General features: G+C 35.6%; 1 long non-coding RNA gene across 1 annotated transcript in view; it reads left to right on the top strand.

The window, feature by feature from the left end:
- Nucleotides 1-16,211, top strand: part of LOC116078482 — an 18,047-nt gene extending 1,836 nt beyond the window's left edge. The window contains exons 2-5 of the long non-coding RNA XR_004113563.1: nucleotides 11,224-11,387; nucleotides 12,225-12,493; nucleotides 14,026-14,125; nucleotides 16,117-16,211. This is a non-coding gene — a long non-coding RNA (uncharacterized LOC116078482). The remainder of the gene's footprint in view (nucleotides 1-11,223; nucleotides 11,388-12,224; nucleotides 12,494-14,025; nucleotides 14,126-16,116) is intronic.
- The last annotated feature ends 2,030 nt before the right edge of the window (nucleotides 16,212-18,241 follow it).

The following is an 18,241-nucleotide window of genomic DNA, read 5'->3' on the forward strand; positions in this document are numbered from 1 at the left end:
AAGAAGAAGAAGAAGAAGAAGAAGAAGAAGAAGAAGAAGAAGAAGAAGAAGAAGAAGAAGAAAGAATTTATTCAAGAAAGTGAATCTTGTCCTGAACATCATGAATTAACAGGTGAATGCAAGAAGAAGATGAGGAGGCCCAGACCAAATCTCCATCTTCATTATACCCTTGTGAAACACTACTCAGGGCATCCATCAGATAACCACTGAAACTGTAAGACAACTAAATTATGGTTAAGCTACTAAGTACCTGACTGATTGTTACACAGCAATAAAAATCTAATTCAATCAAATTTTGTAGTTTTTGTTGTTAAAATACTGTTTCAGAGATAAACAAATTAAGAACAAATCAGATGCTTAGAGTCATAAGCTAACTTTCACTTACCAGAGTTGAATCATAAAACAACGTCACCAAATTTTTCTCAAATTTTTATTATTCTGAATTAGCCTTTCATGTTCATAAATTCATTTAAAGTTTAAAAGCCAAGATTTGTGACTGTTTTGCCAACCATCAATCTATTTGCTCATTTACTAAAAATGCAGGTAAGTAATAGGATATTGTATAGAATATGAATCATATTAATTAACAAAATATACTTGGAGTCTCATTCCTGAGAATATTACTGAGTGTTTGAAGAAATTATGAAAATAAAGCCAAAGACATAATGGAATTCTCTCATAAATTTACATCCAGCAGTACTTCTATTGAACATGTTTTTGTGTTTAGGGCAAGTCATGGGAAATTGAAGGTGAACGTTAATTAGCCCATGTTTTAAGAAATACATTTTCTAATATAAAAATAAAATTTTACACATACTCATAAGGTATGATATGTAAGTATCCACATTAACAGAGCTGTAGTTAATGAGAAGTAACCACTCACCTTATCAGAGTCATAACCTATGATATGTAAGCATTCACATTACAGGGGTCAAAGAGAGAAAGTGATGAATTCTAGTAGGCCATCAGGAAAGGTTTCAAAGATGATTATCAATCAGACATGGAAGCTAGATCTTTAGACTCTATCCTGATATAAAAAACAAGACAGGGGTGGTGTTGCTGTTGTGGTTTTTAAAAAGAATATCTGATGAGGAATTTAGATTCTGTGCCAATAAAGAAGACCAAGTTGTTTTTTATTTTCTTTTTTTATTTTTATTTTTTAGGGGAATACCACATAAAACAGTTAAATATAAATATTATTATGTGAAATTGGCATAAAAACATAGACTACATTTAGATTAATTTTAAGCCAGCCAAGTTCTTCAAGGGCAGAGAAAGGAAAAGATGGAGAAGAGTCCTGATATTTTGGTTAAGACTGAAGTAGAGAGCCTTCCTTTGCTAAATGGAAGAAAAATGATAGACTCAAGTGGATAGTGTCCAAGCTGGGCTTCACAGATTTTTCAATAAGAGTGCTGAAATATCTCCTCTCAATATCAACAATGAGTCATGCTGTCCTAGGGCTTAGTCTGTGTGGTTTCCCTGGGATTAAAAAAGCTACTATGGTCCCTAAGTTCTGTTCATTATGATTGAGGAAGGACTGGGAAAGAAAGAGAAACCACAGATGTCAGTTGAAAGCTAGCAACTGTTATTGGTTCATCATCATTTAGACACATTTCTAGTAAGATTTGGTCCTTCTCTTTCTAACTGTGAAAGGCTAGAAGCACTCCAGCATTTCTGTAAAGTTAAGGCAGGTCCTGAATTTATTCTATAAGGGGAATTCTGCATGAATTTTGCAACTTAGTTTTGTGATATAGAAACATATTGAGTAGTTCTTTTGAATTGTAATCTCTGCTGGGGCATAGGTTTGCTAGTTTGACTTACTCCTTTGTAATAGGAAACTGTGATCTCATAAGGACTTATAATCATAGTCACTTCTGGAAATAGTATTGATGTTTTTGGTAGGCTTTTGGTGGAGAATTAACATGTAGAAAGACTTGCATATGATGAGATGGTTTAGGGAACTATTTGTCTTTAGATAAGTTGGAAGAATCCTAATTGAGGAAGGATAATTATGTAGTTAGTTCATACAAAAAAGAAAGAAAGAAAGAAAGAAAGAAAGAAAGAAAGAAAAGAAAAACAAAAAAGAAAAAAATCCTTTTTTTCTTTTTTTCTTTTATTTATTTTTTTATTAGATATTTTCTTTATTTACATGTAAATTTCTCCATTCCCAGTTTCCCCTCCGAAAAACAAAGAAACAAACAAAAACAACAAAAACAAACCCCTGTTGCCTCCCCAAAATCCTCTTAAAAGTCTATCAAAGACTGCTGTTTATTTTCTGCAAACCAGAGGCTCTCATTGGTTTCTTGTGTGATGATTGCTAACATTCAAACTTCTTAGAAAGTGTAGACCACTGGGTGAGACCACCCATAACCTAGTGTTAATAATTTTGACTTTGATCAAGGCGTGTGTATCTGAAATTCTCTTTTAAAATCCCTAGCTGCTCATGGCCCTGGGATAGTAATTCATTTGTTTTTTTAAAAGCAGATATTTTACTATTAAGAAACGTAAATACCGACTATGAAGGAATGAAAGCATTGCTATCATTTACATTTGTATTGTGTTCTAGCCATGGGAATGAGAGCATGCTCTTCTATTTCATTCTATTTTCATAATAAATGTTAAAATTCGTATTTATGTTATTCTATGTCAAATATGGCTGAAGACCATCTTTAAATTTTAAAATCTTTTTGAGTTTAACAGAAAACAAAGCAATTATAAATACCTCTTAGTGAAGAGAAATATGCAGATTTTAACTTATAAGGGGTGTTTTTTATATTTTAATAAGAAAATTGTTTATCCATTAAGTTACCTATTGCATGTTCTCAATGTAGATTTACTAAGTACACATTTTAAGCATCCATGACCATGCATTCAAAGCTTTAGGATTAAAAAATAAATAAATAAAACCCAAATAAAATAAAAGGAAAATGTGAGAGGTTGGTATCTTGGAAGTATTTGCTCTATGGAAAGTCTCTCTCTGATAATCTATAACCTATTTCACAATAATATGAGGGAATAGTTCATGAACTTCAAATAAAAGTACAAATTGAATTATTTGATTTATTTATTTTACTTTGCTTGTAATTGCTTTTATAGTACTCTTCAATTATATGGTATTTCAACAAATGTTTTTTGCCTTCAAAACTTTTGTTTTGAGAAAATTGACAGAAATTCTGGCCCTTTATTCTGAGTCATGCTTAGCTTATATTGATTGATCTGCTCTCCACTCATACATCAATTATTCCAGACTGCCCACCAGGAACACACACTTTGTTACTCTGTCCAGTGATATTCTTTCTCTTCTTTGAAATGAAAACTCTGTTATTTAACTACAGATTGTTATTTGGAGAATGGCTTAAATTTTGTGTTTTTTTTTTTTTTTGTCGTTTTTTGTTTGTTTGTGCTATTTTTAAGGCTTGTGGCATACATTTCAGAAAAATCTCTTTATCAGTGATATCTTTATCTTTTTTAATGATAAGGCATAGTATAAAATCTTAGGTAGGTTGCAATTAGCCAAGAAACTTAGAATGTGTGCAGGGTAGCAAAAACTGGACATTAATTAAGATGAATATAGTAATTTCACACAGAGAGAAAGAGAGACATCACATCTTTAAAAATGAAAGGAAAAAATAACCCTTTACTTTCCCATACATAAACCAAATTAGAGCCTTCATTTTCTCATGAAAGAAAAAATATTGTAAGTGAAATGTAAAAAAATAAGATGAAAAAATAATTTTGACTTTGAAGCTGCATGGTACCTTGGTGTAGGACTTTAATCCCTTTCATTTACCAAGTGACTTTTCAGTATTTCCATTAAAATTCCAAACTAGATTTCCCCACTCTACCTCCAGCTATTGGTCTGGCCATGAAGCATCCATTAATCAAAAACAAGAGTTAGAAGTGGCAGCCAGATAGCACTAGGCCCCAATGTTAAGCACCTCTACGTGTTGGCAGGCCTTGACAGCAGCTGAGTCAGTTCTGGTGACTCTGATCCATGTGTCACTCATTCCCTGAAACTATAGACTAAAGATGATATTGTTGTGATCTGGAAAACATTAAGAGGATGAATAAAAACAAATTGACAGGGAGAATGAGTAGAAATTCAGCCTCTGAGATTCCCTGCCATCTGTAGCACTGTTTGCCAACTACGTGTTCAGTGCTGAATGTGACTGACATTTGTGTTTGATCTCATAATCCATGTAGGAACAATGATCCACACACAGTCCTAGCTTCTTACATGAATTTCATCAAAACACAATAACTACTGAAAATAACCACTGCTACTTACTACTATCTTCACTACTCAGAGTGTCCAGCTCATTATCCTGATCCATAAGAGATGTGTTGAGATACTATACCTGTTCTCTTCAAGTTTTCAAAAGAGTGAGCTAACAAAAACAAAACAATAAAACAAACAAACAACCAAGCAAAAGCCAACATAATAGTATTGACATAAAAGTAGCATATATACAAATGAAATAGTACCTAGATCCTAACTTTCATATACTTAGTCAAATGATTTTCAACAATATTACCAAGCCCATTTAACAGGGAATGGAATAGACTATTTATGTAATGGTGTTGAAAACTTGATAGCTGTATGAAAGGAAGAATATTGTATTTTTACTTTATGCCATGTACAGAAATCAATTTGATGTCGCTCAAATTCCTAAATATGAGAATTTAACTATGATACTCCTAATAAAAGACATAATATGAAAGATTCATGATACTGGATTCAGAAATTACTTCTTAGATATGATACCAAAAGAATAGGCAACAAGAAAAATAGATTAAATTAGATTTTATCAAAAATAGCACCCTCTCCAATATATGTAACTCACATACCAGAAGCATAGAAAAGGACAGGACCAACAGAGTAAAAAGGCCTTTCCCAAAATAGATGAAAATGGTGGAAAAAAATAAATGCCAAGAAATGTATTGATTATTTTAAGATTTCTACTGTATAGTAGCACTGATAATGCAAGACAAAATAATCATATTATAAATAGAACGAAACTTGGGATTGACATTTCCCCAAAGAAGATAGATGAATGGACTTTAAGCATGAAAAAGAATTCAATATCTCTAATCATCAGGGTAAAGCATATCAAAATTATTATGAGATATCAATACTCACTAGGATGGCAGATATTCATGGGGGAAAGATAAATTTAAAAAGTAAGTGAGAGAGATAGAAAGCAATGGGAATAGAGTGGAGTGAAATAATAAATTGTGAGAAGGATGTGGGGAAGATGGTAGGAATCTTTGGGCATTGGTGCTGAGAAGCAAGACTTGCTATGGAAAGTTGATGTGGAAGTGATACCAAAGTATTTAAATTATTAAGCATAAACTCATATACATTGAAGAAAGTATATTTTTGAATAGGTACCCAAGAGAGCTGAAGGCAGAGGCTGAAACAAATAAATATGCTAATAATAGCAACATTATTTACAATAACCAAAGCACAGAAACTATGTATCTAAGCATTTCTTCATTAACATATAGGTAGAAAATAAAAACATAACATAGATACACAATGAAATAGTACTATAAAACTCTGTCAGAAGTCTCTTCTGACATGCTATAATATTGCTGAATCTTAAAAAATGTGCTAAGTAAAATAAGTCCTTTGCAGAATAAAAAGTATTATATGATTTTACATACATTAAATAAATAATCAATCACTATGATAGAGTTAGAGAGAAGGGTAGCTATCAAGGACTTGCTGTTCATTAATCTTTAATGGATATGAAGCTGTAATTGAGAATAAAAATAAGGTTCAGATGTTAGATTGTGGGCAAGCATTGAACAATGGCTTAAGAGTTCTTGCTGCTACTGAATCAACTGTACATCTCCAATTGGCAAATTTCTTGCTGTGTGCATTTTTCTTCATGTAGTATGCTTGGCTATTCCTCCAGAAATGACAAAACCCTCTAATGCTATGGTTTATTATATGCCCTGTAAATGGAAGGGAGAGAGCCTTGACATATACAAAATACTTCTCAAGAAGACTGTGCTATCATCACTCCCAAATTCCAATCACCAACTGATTGAGAGAGGATTTCCTGGTGGCTGGAGCTGGCTGGGAATCATCCATCTCTCTGTATGTAAGCAGAGGAAGCTCATTGGTTGATCAACCCGGACTTAGAGTTTGTTTGTTTGTTCTATTTTTTTCTCTATGTTATCCTATTTACCCAAACGTGTCAGGCAAGATCTCACAAGATCTCAAGAAAATATTCAACGGCCATAAGCAGGCCAATGAACTCATTTTAGACCAGTTAGATGCTAAAGTTATCCACATTTCTTTGTCAATAAATAAATTTCAAACTTAAGATCCTGAAGGAGTGCTTCTGGTATGAGGCAGGCATGAGGAATTTGTTGATGTGAATGTTTTCTTCTTGAGTTCCCTATTGTCTTTTAGAATCCTAGGTTTACCTCCTAGAAGCAAGGAGTACTGAATTGTGAGAGTGTGTCTGATGGAGTATCTCAGTTGATTCTGGAAAGCAGATGCTTACCACATTCCCTGACTTGATCTGGATAGTAATGCTTAGTTTCCCTGTGTTTTTCAAGATCTTCAACCCTAGAGTAACTTTGAAGATCATCGACTGTATTCCTGAAGCAACATTACTGATTATAGCTCAGTAGGTGTCCAGACAGGGAGTGAGATGTTATCTAACCTTTAATATTGTCTGTAATTTTCTTTAATGTACTTCAGGACAGACAGCTGCATATAATTAACTCTCAAGCACACTGAACATGTGCTTGAAAGTGAGATTTGCTTATGAGCTGGTTCAATTGGAAATAGACAGAATAAATATTAGTTAGCTTGCGTTTGAAAGTTTCAATAGGTACTGTCAATGTTAAATACAACTATTTTCAATATACATGCTTAAGTTTAGGCCTCAACATCCCCTCCACAAATACACACATACACACACACACACACACACACACATTGTAGGTAACTAAGGAGTCCTGAGAGCACTATAAATAGTCTTCGTGGATGGTTTAAATGAGAATAGACTCTATAGGCTCATATGTTGGAAAACTTAGGAAGAATTAGGAGGTGTGATCTTCTTGGAGGAATCATGTTGTGAGTTGAGGATGGGTACTGAGATTACAAAACACTCCACCATTCCATTCTTTCTGTTTCTCTGCCTCTCTCCCCTTTGTGGCTGTAGATCATGCTGTAAGCTCTCACTTACTACTCCAATGCAATACCTGCTTGTTTGCTGCCAAGCTGTCCACCATGATGGTCACGAAACCCTCTGCAACAATGAGCTCAAAATTAAATGCTTTCTTTTATAAATTGTCTTTGTAGTGGTATGTTGTCAAGACAACTGAATTACATAAGGTGGAGAAATATAAATACATGTATATTATATATATAAAGATATCTAATAGTGCTCGGATTGTAAGGAATTTGAGCCACGTCTTCAGTCCATGCTATACTATAGTCACTTAAACCCTTACAAACTCTACATGCCATGCTTGTTGGATCATTCTATCACTTGACTGCACTAGAAAATTAGTCGCTCATGCATCAGACATAGTGTTTTGACAAAATTTCATTCAGATACTTCTTGAAGAGACTTGGAACTACTTGAGTTTACAAAGAGAGACCTGATGCTTTCATTCTGTATTCCTTGAGAATAATGGCTTGACCACACAGCAAAATTTGTTGAAGGCACATAGTAGGTAATAAGTAATTCTGAGGAAATAAATAAATTTAATAATACCTTCCAAGATGTACTATTTCATATTTGCAATGTATGTAGTAAAATTTGACTTGGAACTGAGCAACCAGAATATTATAAAATGGAAATCTAAAACAAAGAAGAAGAAAATAAGTATTTAGATGGAGCTCCATGAGGAAAAAATACACAAATGGCTTCATTGTTATGATGGCCTTTTATAGTCCTCAAAGTGTTCATCTACCTTTGTATTTATTTTCTTAACCTCTTTGAGTTGGGAATAATGTACACTCTTGTACAATCTTCCAGGGGACACCAAGTTAAGTTCCTGCCTTGAGCCCAATTATATTGTCTTCCAAATAGGATCCCAGTTTCTCTCACAAAGACATGGAATCTCAGAGGGATAGCAGCTGCAGAAGCAGCTGTAATGCTGAATAGAACCTTAAGTAAATAGCCTAGAAGGCCAGTGAACAATGAATTATAATAAACCAACTGTAATTAGTAATAAAAGCCTTAAAATAACTGTACTCATGAGATAGGACTGGTCATATCCTTGCTGTGCTCTAGAAATAATAGAATCATTTTTTCACCCATTGTAACTACAATAGTAATTAAAAGCTGATTTAAGATCAAAGGTAACCTCAAGGTTATAAATACAAGTAGCTGGCTCAGAAAGTGTAAGTAGCTAGTTCATATTCACATATTCACTTTTTAAAAGTGGGAAGGAGCCTTTAGAATCTATTTTTAGAACAAGCCTAGTAAAAATCAGCTAAGTAAAGCAAATCACTCGATCAATATAGGATTTTTTTTTTTAACTATCTAAAAGAACTTAAGGAAGGGGAGACACTTGTAGTCATGAGTAGTAAAAGCTATTTATTTGTGGGTATTTATCAGTACAGAACTGTTATAACTGTGAACATAACTTGTAAAATGTAAAATAAATTTAAAATTTGTAGTGAATTATTGCAACTCCAATTACTTGAGTTGTACACCCAATAGATTCTACCCACACTAGTAAAATCCTGTTTAAAAAAAAACTTTATTCACAAGATAGGTCTTTCATAGCTTTGTTGTATTCTAGAAATAAAAGAATAAAGTTATGGGTGGCTTCAATTTGTTTTGTTTTTCTCAACCAATATAACATGGTTTCTAACAAGAGCTAGAAATTGTCTGGGTCTTACTAAAGTTTCACATGTTGCTCTGTAGAACAAATACCTATTTATTAATTTAACTATTCAGCCTTTCCACAATCCTTTATAATGGTAGATCAAAATGTTTTAATATTAGAAAAACCATCATACCTATATTCTAATACAGAATGGCAACACTGAGAATATATCTCCATCATTAAGAATAATGTTAGAAAGTTACATTCTCTACTCAATTTGATGCTTCAGGATGAAGGTCATAAGTAATGAATAGGGCATCTCCAAGGGAAACACTATGTTCTCTAATAGCTGATATTGGCACTAGGACAGTCAGAGAGTAGAGGTAAAACTGTCCTTGCAGAGGATATAATCCAGACAGATGCACATAAGCCACCTATAGGCATGGTTGCATGTACAATGACAAGAAAACTACGTGCTATAAAGGGGAAACTGGGGTGAAGATGGGAGGAACTGAAAAGAATAGAGTAGCAGGATCTGGAGAGTGAGGGAAAGGTACAGACAGAACCAAAGTCTGAAGGTCCAAACAGAGGAGGTTATTAAGGAAAACTTAACTATGGCCATTTCCAAAGGAGCTCTGTAAGGGAGGGAGGGGAGATTGTAAATGGTGAGAGCCAACAAAAGTCCTTTGGCTGAAAGCTGCACGGCATATACAAGGGTCTTACAAAGCAGCACATACAACCATTTTGAAAATATTTCTCTCTTCAGCTTATAGACATGGGAGGGCCATGACATGGTTATTACCTTCTCCATAAGCTGGATGGTGAGCAGCCCCTCACAGGTGGAGATAGGACTTTCACTGTCTCCATACAAGCTACATCAGGATGGAAGAGCACACATTTTAGTCCCTGTTATGTAGAGTTTATGTTCTTTCCCATGTTGGGCACCATTCTGCATCGAACAGCTCAAAGCATGAGACACAAGCAAGGATCATTACAAGATTAATTCACTTGTTATATGTTGGGCACCTCCCAATGGCTAAAACTTTTCTTTCATCTTTGAGGGAGTCCTAAACAAGACAGAAATGGTTACTTGTACCATTAATTTACATATTATTAAGCTCAAAAGAGGCCACATTATGGTGATGAAATCAATAAGCAAAACCAGCGTATAGCAAGAAATGCTTTCCTAGACAATACAAATGCACAGAGAACAGAGTAATATATATGAATCAGGAAAGCTATTTTGGATTCAGTCATACATGAGTTAAGATATAGACAAATGATGAATACAAATTTATTTTGGTATACACCAGTAATGAAGTCAGACCCAGAGATACTAAGTTAAGGACAAGACTAAAACAAACAGTCCATGGATGGAGGGGGGAGAGGGAGAAAGGGGGGAGGGAGGGAGGGAGAGGGGGAAGAAAAGGGGGGAGGGAGAGGGTAAGGGAGAGAGGCTAGTTTGGCAGTGGGTATCATGTATGCGAATAGTGTATCATGGTATTGAACAGTTAGACAATAGTGAGGGCATGATGTATAAAGAGTTTCAAATTTTTTGAAACCAAGAAAAAGTGAAGGAGGAATTTGGGGCAGGGAAGAGAGAAACACTTTTGGATAGATGCTTAGTAAAGGTCTTTTTGAATGATTGGTGGAAAGTAAGTTGGTTTTAGGCAAGCCTTAACGTATGAATGTAGATGCAGTTATCAGTCAATGAAGATCTTGAATGAAGAAAGCATTTCTGTGTTAACTATGGTGGTACAAAGTACTGTAATCAAGCAAATGTGTCAATAGGCTAAAGAGGTAACATAAAAGTTGAAAGAAAAAGTCATGGATAATCATTTTATCTAAGCAATAATAGTGAATGAATGAACAAATCTAGAAGAAATCAGTCAATTCCAAATATAAACTGAGGCATTTGTAAATAGCAAGACCTTCAGCATTTGTGTGTAGATTATGTAATACCTACCTTCACACAAAAGCTAAATTTGAAGTACAGGTTCCATTTTGATCCTCAATTTATCTCCCATGTTGTGAGACAAGTACATGTTATATGGCTATGTGTCTTTGAAAACAATGATCTCTTATTACTATAGTCAAAAAATGTTGATGACTCAACTTCTTTGTGCTTTGATTTCAACACTAAAGGAAACTCTGCTACTGATTTGTCTGCTAACTTCTCAGAGCAACTGCTAATTCATTAATTTATATCTGCTGTGACTATATGTTTCTGTTTTTTTGTTTTGTTTTGTATTTTTATTCTATCCATTTGCCCTTAGCTCTGTGGCCAGGACTTGACCTGCATGGCTATTTTTTTTTTTAATCTTGCCCTTTGACCCTTTCTATTTCTTATCTGGGGGTGCCTTGCTTCTATCTGAATTTTGATTTCTGACATAGGTTTTTTTTTTTTTTTCTCATTAGCAACAGCTACTGAGAACTCCAGTTAAAAGAGAAAGGAGACCTTCTACCTCTTGCCACATTTGAGTTAGCCTCCAAAGAGAAGTATGATCAATATTCATTAACAGTCTTGTCATCAGAAAAGGAAAATCTATGTGACATACATCTGGTCAACAAAAAAAGATCAGGTAGCATTTGAGTTTCTATTTTTTACTTCATTCTCTACACGGGATTGGTCCAACAATGCATACATTCAGGATAGTTAGGATATCTGCTTCAGACATGCTTATGTGTTTGTTTCTCCTTCTGAGTTAATCTTTATAAATAACTTAATAAATGAGTTCTAACTTCATTACCATTTTACAAACTGAGAAAACAGAACGTGAAGATGTTTTCTAGCCTTGCCAAAATTTTACAGGTAGAAAAGATGATCAAGACAGGATTGAACTGAGGCTTGTATTATTGCAAAGCCTTCAGCATTGTATGGCCAGAGTGTCTTCCAAGACACCAAAACACTAATTCTTCTTGGCTATATTATATGCTTTATTATTGTACTTTAAAAAGGCTCAATTCATGTCATAAGAAAATAAAAAGACTTAATAAAAAGACATTGTACGAGTTAAAATTAACTAAATTTTCAAAATTACAGCAGGTAGTAATAATACCAGGTTATCTAAACAAAAATATTTAAAATGGTCACAGTAACATTAATTTTCTTCACAGATGATTTTGGTATTGAGATAAAATCAAACAGCAAGGCAGACATTCAAACTCTAAAATACCAATTCTTTATACTTTTGTAAATCCCTAGGTAAATCACAATCTATTCAATAGAATGTTAGGGTTATGGATAATTTTTCTCATTCTTGAGAACATTCTCTCTTTCTCTTTTTAAGCAAAAAAGAAGAGGAAATGTGTATTTCCAAACAAGATGCTGAAAAAAAAATTTTTAGAATATTGAAAATATTCTGCTTCAAGGCTGGAAAACTTGGTTTCTTTAATAATTCAAACCTCTGTCTTCCTAGGTGTGCCTCACAACTACAGCGAAAGTTAGGAAGCGTGAGACTGCCTTCCCTAGGAAGCACACTTCTTAGCATACCGATCAGAAGAGTTTCCTCTTTGTCTTCAATAGATCAATAACACTAAAGCTTCCAAAGCATCTATGCAACAGAGGGCTCCATTTCAGAGTTCACCCATGGGTTGTCTTCAAACACACCGGTCAATACCTGCAGTTCATCAATTTCGCAGGTCCTCTGACCATACCTTACATGGATCTAATATCAAGAGCTCCGTCGTAAGTTTTTCCACATTAGATCAGTTTCCTTTGAGATTATATTTCAGGAAGTAAAATGCTCTTTGGGAACTATTTAGTCTTTTCTCAGCTTGTTCTTTTTCCTCCCATCTGCTCTCATCCCTAAAAATCCCATGGACTTGTCATTTTTTAAAGTTGAAGTCTCAGGATTATCTAAAGTTTATTCTCTGTAGGGAAAAGCATATGAAAGCAAGATGAAAAGAATATATTGGAGAACATACACACACACACATACACACATACACACACACATACATGAATGGGGGGATCTTTAGAAGCCATGCTGACAAAAATAATCTATTTTGTGGAAGAAAAAAAATAAAAATAATTTAACTACTTATGAAACCCCAACAAAAGAGGCAGAAAAATTCCTTACGAAAAAGCATAAAAGTTAGATATTCACATGAGTTTACTAAAAGGGAAGTGGTTGATAATTATTTTTTACTTTTGGCTGCAAGATCCTTAATAGTATTCAAAGTATTGTTCCATGTTGTTGTATTGCCTTCTTAGAAGTTTAAAATCAGTTAACACAACGTGTGCTCCGTCCTGATGCTATGTCATGTCTCTGACTCTAAACAAGGTCAGATATGCAAAAAGCAAAACAAAGAGTTCTCAATAGAGAAAAGGGGTCTGTGAAAATGGTAGACTATCAAGTCTCAAAGAAGCACATAATTAGTTATAGTTTGGAACTCTTCCACTATTGAATTCACCAACTGGTTAACACTTAGGCTGAAGGAGGCTGAGTGACAGGAAGAAGCCTTGGGGTAAGAGCTGCCAGCTCCAAGACAGATAGCTTCATTCCAATGCACCAGGATTCCCCCCTGGATGGGTCTTTCTTCCTCTAGAATAATATATAGAGCAGAGGGAATGGGGCAGCACCATGGACTCCCTCATAGGAATACCTGGCATTATAGGGCACAGGTTCTATCTACTGCTAAAGTAATAAAGAAAAACATTCGGACAAACCCGAAGAGTAAAAAGTAGATTATATGAAAAAGAGACTAGACATCATTGAGTCATCAGACAGAGATTTTATATCCAGGGTTTCTTGTGTATATCAGTCTAATTGAGAGCTTTCTAAGTGATAATTAGTTTGTAAGATTAGCTCCTTCATTAAAGTAACTTTCTTTAATTAATTCAATGTTGGGCAAGTGAAGGTTACAATGGAAATATGAGGATAGGATGCTCCATGGTCAGCAGCAGTTTCTAACACAGAAATGGAATCATAGAGTGAAGAAAATTATTACTAGTGGTGAAAAAGCATTGTGAAGGATCCAAATAACTAACCTTGAGTATAACGACCGAGGAAGAGTTGTTTTGAAAAATAAAAACAAAAGCTAGGCAAACAAGCATTTTCTTTTCTAGGTGTGTGAGTCCTCAGATAGGTTAGACTCTTAAGAACAAGAAATAGGCCTTAAAAAGCTCACTCTTAATTTGGACATTCCATTATATGGTGTAGAACAGAATGGGGGGGTCAGCACTTCACAGTCAACAACATAGGCTGTCCTTCCCAGGGATTACCTACCGAAGCGCTTCACCTGCGGCTGCACTCAGAACATCTCGCAGAGCTGTGTGGATGCCATCCTTGAATCTGGAAGACAGAAGACGCATCAGGTAAAGCTATCGACTTAAGATACAAAGGTAGCTCTGAGCATAAGTGATAGGCAATATCCACACACACTGGGAAGATCTCCCCACAGAACACAGAATGCCGAGGACAGGGGTGGATTAGTGGGTTTATCTCAGAAGTGACAGGTTTCTGCATATCAGAAGCAGCATGCTAGAGTGGGTGACAGAAAAGCTTTATACGAATAAACCCAGAGCACCATTCACTGGGAAAACTTGGTTTTCTCTTTTGATGTAAGCCCAGTTTGGAAATCCTAGATTAACCCGACAGAGGCAGTTTTCCTTCAGTCTCAGTTGCTACTTCCTTGAGGGTTTGAGCAGATTCTGAAAAAGCAATGCTTTCTCGCCAGAGCCATTAACAAACATGACAAGGCAGTGAGAGAAAACCTTTAGAAACAAAACAAAAGCTAAAAAAAACTAAAAAAGAACTATTTCTGCTTTGAACAGTTTTGCACAAGCGATTGATTGTCTTTGTGTGGGGTAAAAGTTTTCACTTCATCTTGTTGTTTAGAGAGACATCAGAGGAACTTCTCTTTTGTCTTAAGTGTGGGCTTTATTTATCTGTACTAAATCGCCTGGAGGAGCCTCAGAAATGGGACTCACACTCTATTAACCTTCTCTTCAGAGTAAGCCTTTCTATTGGACTCAAAGTTCTGAGAGAGTATTAGAGAACTTACAACACACAGCATTATCTTTTGAACTTGGTGGATTTGTGAGGATCTTCTCAGTACAAGTCTAAAAGTCAAGAAATACATGTGGGTCTTCTCCAAGCATGGGTAGGCTTGGGGTGGACATAGGAGGGTGTGAGGATGAGCAGAGGTGAGGTGCCTAGGCACTGATAAGGGATTCTAGCATGTTCCGAAAAACTCAATGATCCCTCTTCATCCTCGACTGCTCTGGGACTGTTCTCAGAATTCTCTCAGGCAATCAAATGTTAATTGTGATAATTGGAAAATATCTGCTTCAGAAAATCTGTTGTCAGTCCTCCCAAATCCTTCTTTTTCAATTCACATTTGTGTTTCTGGAGTCACAAAAGGAAGTAGAAATGTAAAGACAAATGTTTCAGCCTCCATTTCTAAAGTAACTGTAGGATCCATTATTTTTTAATTAGCTAATTAATTAATTTATTTATATCCCTCTGTATATAGAGTCCCTCCTCTCATTCTGAGAGGGGAGACCCTCCTCCCCTAACACTGGCACACCAAGTCTCTGCATGATTAGGCTCATACTCCCCAACTGCTACCAGACAAGGCAGCCCTACTGGGGAACTGATTCCACAGTCAGACTCCAGCTATAGGGACAACTCCAGCTTCAGCTGTTGGGGGACCTGTGTGGAGACTGAGAGGCACTTCTGCTACATTTGTGCTGGGGGCCTCTGTCCAGCCAATGTGTGCTTTGGTTTGTGACTCAGTCTCTAAGAGCTCCCTGGAGTCCAGGTTAATGGACCAACCACTAATTTTTAATGACTGTCTACTCCAGAGTTTTTCATTTTAAGTCTAGCCTTTGAGAAGGGTCCTAAAACACACTGCATGGAATTCTTGTATCATGGATACTATGGTTCCTTTAGCCTCTAATAACAGAAGAAATATAGCTATGCAGCCAAACCTCTACCGCTTGGGTTCCCCCCTCCTTCTTACAATACAATCATGAAGCTCTTTATGAACCAGAACCTAATTAATATAACTAGTTTCATTATAATTATCAACCTCTTAGCACAGATTGTCTTCCTTGATGTACAGACTGCATAGAATTGCCTAAGTTGTAACTCTGGAAAAAAAAATTACTAGCCACCAGAGTTTACCAAATGACACTGTTAAAGAAATACTAATCCCACCGGAGTGACAGCTTTCATTTACCAGAAGATATTAAAACCCTGTCAATGTGATTTCCATCAGAAAGGTTTTCACTGAAATAATAAAAAATGAATGAAGGAAATCCAATGTAGTCATCTAGTTAAATATTCATTTCCTAATCTTTAGGGAGCTGTTTACTATACTGTGAACACCTGGCCTCTCCTAGAACATTGTCTGATTTTAAACTTGTTACCGTGCCACCGAGAATTCCAACAGGGCTACCAGGTAAGGCCCATTTATTAAGGCAAAGTAACAGAGAATCCCCTTGAAACTGAGAATGACAGAACAAACCTCTGAATATAGGGAACACAGTTCTGCATTCCTTCCAGTACCTGAGATGGAGTGAAGCTAAAGTTTCAAATTTCAAGAAAGCGTCTCTGAGATGTGGGTGCAATACATAAAAGAGGCAAAGGAAGGGACTCCTTCAGGAATACATCCCAGGCAACTCAGCCCTGGGGAAGGGTCCTAGACTTTACTGGAACCTCACCTCCATCCCTAAGAGGCACTGAGGTGAGAAGCTAGAAAGTATTCTAGGAAGAAACAAATAGAGAGGTTGAAGAAACCAGAAAGAAGCAGAATACTGATAAATCAAGGAATGTAATCTAGGAGGTGAGTGACAAATCCACAGCCCAACCTAATTCTTCTAAGGACACATGGAAAATCAACAGTTTGGCAAGTCAGGGCTTCAGGTCTTTAATCAAGCCACAGGCTTGAAATATTCACTGACTGTCATTTTTTACTAATAAATATAAAGTTACCTTAAAAAGTAATCAGTTGTATCATATTTTCACATATGCCTGTGTGTGAATATGTGTTCTCTAATTTCTCCCACTGTCTCTCTTTCATCTGCCTCACTCTGAATAACGTGACTCCCCACTTCCCCATTCCATACACTCCCTTCTTACTTCTGATTCTTATGGACTCCGCCAGCCTTGGGTTTCTACCTCATCTACAATCTCTGTCTTTTTCTGGATTCTCTATCTATTCTTATGAGTTCCCACATACATATACATAAGCCTACACACAGAGGCATACACACATACATATTCACAAATACACATACACGCAAACATACACACATACATATTCACAAATACCCATACACATAAACACACACACATACATATTCATGAATACACATACATATACAGAGATAGATAGATAGATAGATAGATAGATAGATAGATAGATACCCATCCACCAACCCACCCACATACAGAAGTTTAAATCTAGATTCAGCATATGAGACTAAACATAGGTCTTTTTCTAGCTGGGGTTCTTTCACATAACAGAACAATATCTGATTTTATCCATTCTTCATATATCATGAGGTTTTTGTTTTGTTTTGTTTGTATGTTTCTTTGCAGAGGAACAAAATTCTATTGTGTATATATACTACATTTTTTATTCATTCTTAAATATGTGTTTATGTTAGCTGGAAATTTTAAACAAGTTAATTTCTGTGTAGCATAGGTTCTTCATCTATTGAGTAAGAGTGATGGAAAGAATATTAATAACAAAATCAGACTTATCACAGCGGAACTTCCTATGTTGCAGGCATTCTGAACTGACATTATCTAGTGTTTACTAAAAATAAAATTCAGATAATGGTGCATTAAAGGATATATCAGAATAACATATCTCTATGTATAATTTTAAACACCAGTGTTATCAGAATGACATTGATAGAGAACATAATGATAATGTCAGGCACCACATCACCCACAAAGTACCCAGCAAATTCATGGAGTTCAAGGGAGAATTGCCACTGGAATGGCGGATTTTAAATAATTTCTGAGTGTTCTTTTAATGAAAGCAAAATTTAATAAGCTTCTTATTTGAGTCATCTTAATTTATTGGTTCATAGTATTCTGGATGTCACTTATTAACATAAAGAGAAGAGTCATAAGAGTCACTAAACACCATCTCCAATTACCACTCCCCCAAAAGGCACACCTAAATTCTAGGCAGTAAGGTCCCAGTGAATCTTTTAACATTAAAGAAAACCACATCTTCAGAGTGATAGGTATGAAGAGTGGAGGATGGGAGTGGCAGGAGCATGAAGATCTCCATAACAACACAGATGACATGCTAACACAGATGCTAAGAAGCATGGTGTGGCAGCAGTTGTCATGCTGTCAGCAGGTGCACTCACTCTTGCAAGTAGCAAATCTAACTTCCAGGGGCAGAGTTAAGAAACAGAAGTAAAATGGGCCATTCCCACTAGTATGAGCTAGACAGCTGTCTTAGC

The sequence above is a fragment of the Mastomys coucha genome, unplaced genomic scaffold, assembly GCF_008632895.1.
Source record: "Mastomys coucha isolate ucsf_1 unplaced genomic scaffold, UCSF_Mcou_1 pScaffold5, whole genome shotgun sequence".
NCBI classification, from domain to species: domain Eukaryota; kingdom Metazoa; phylum Chordata; class Mammalia; order Rodentia; family Muridae; genus Mastomys; species Mastomys coucha.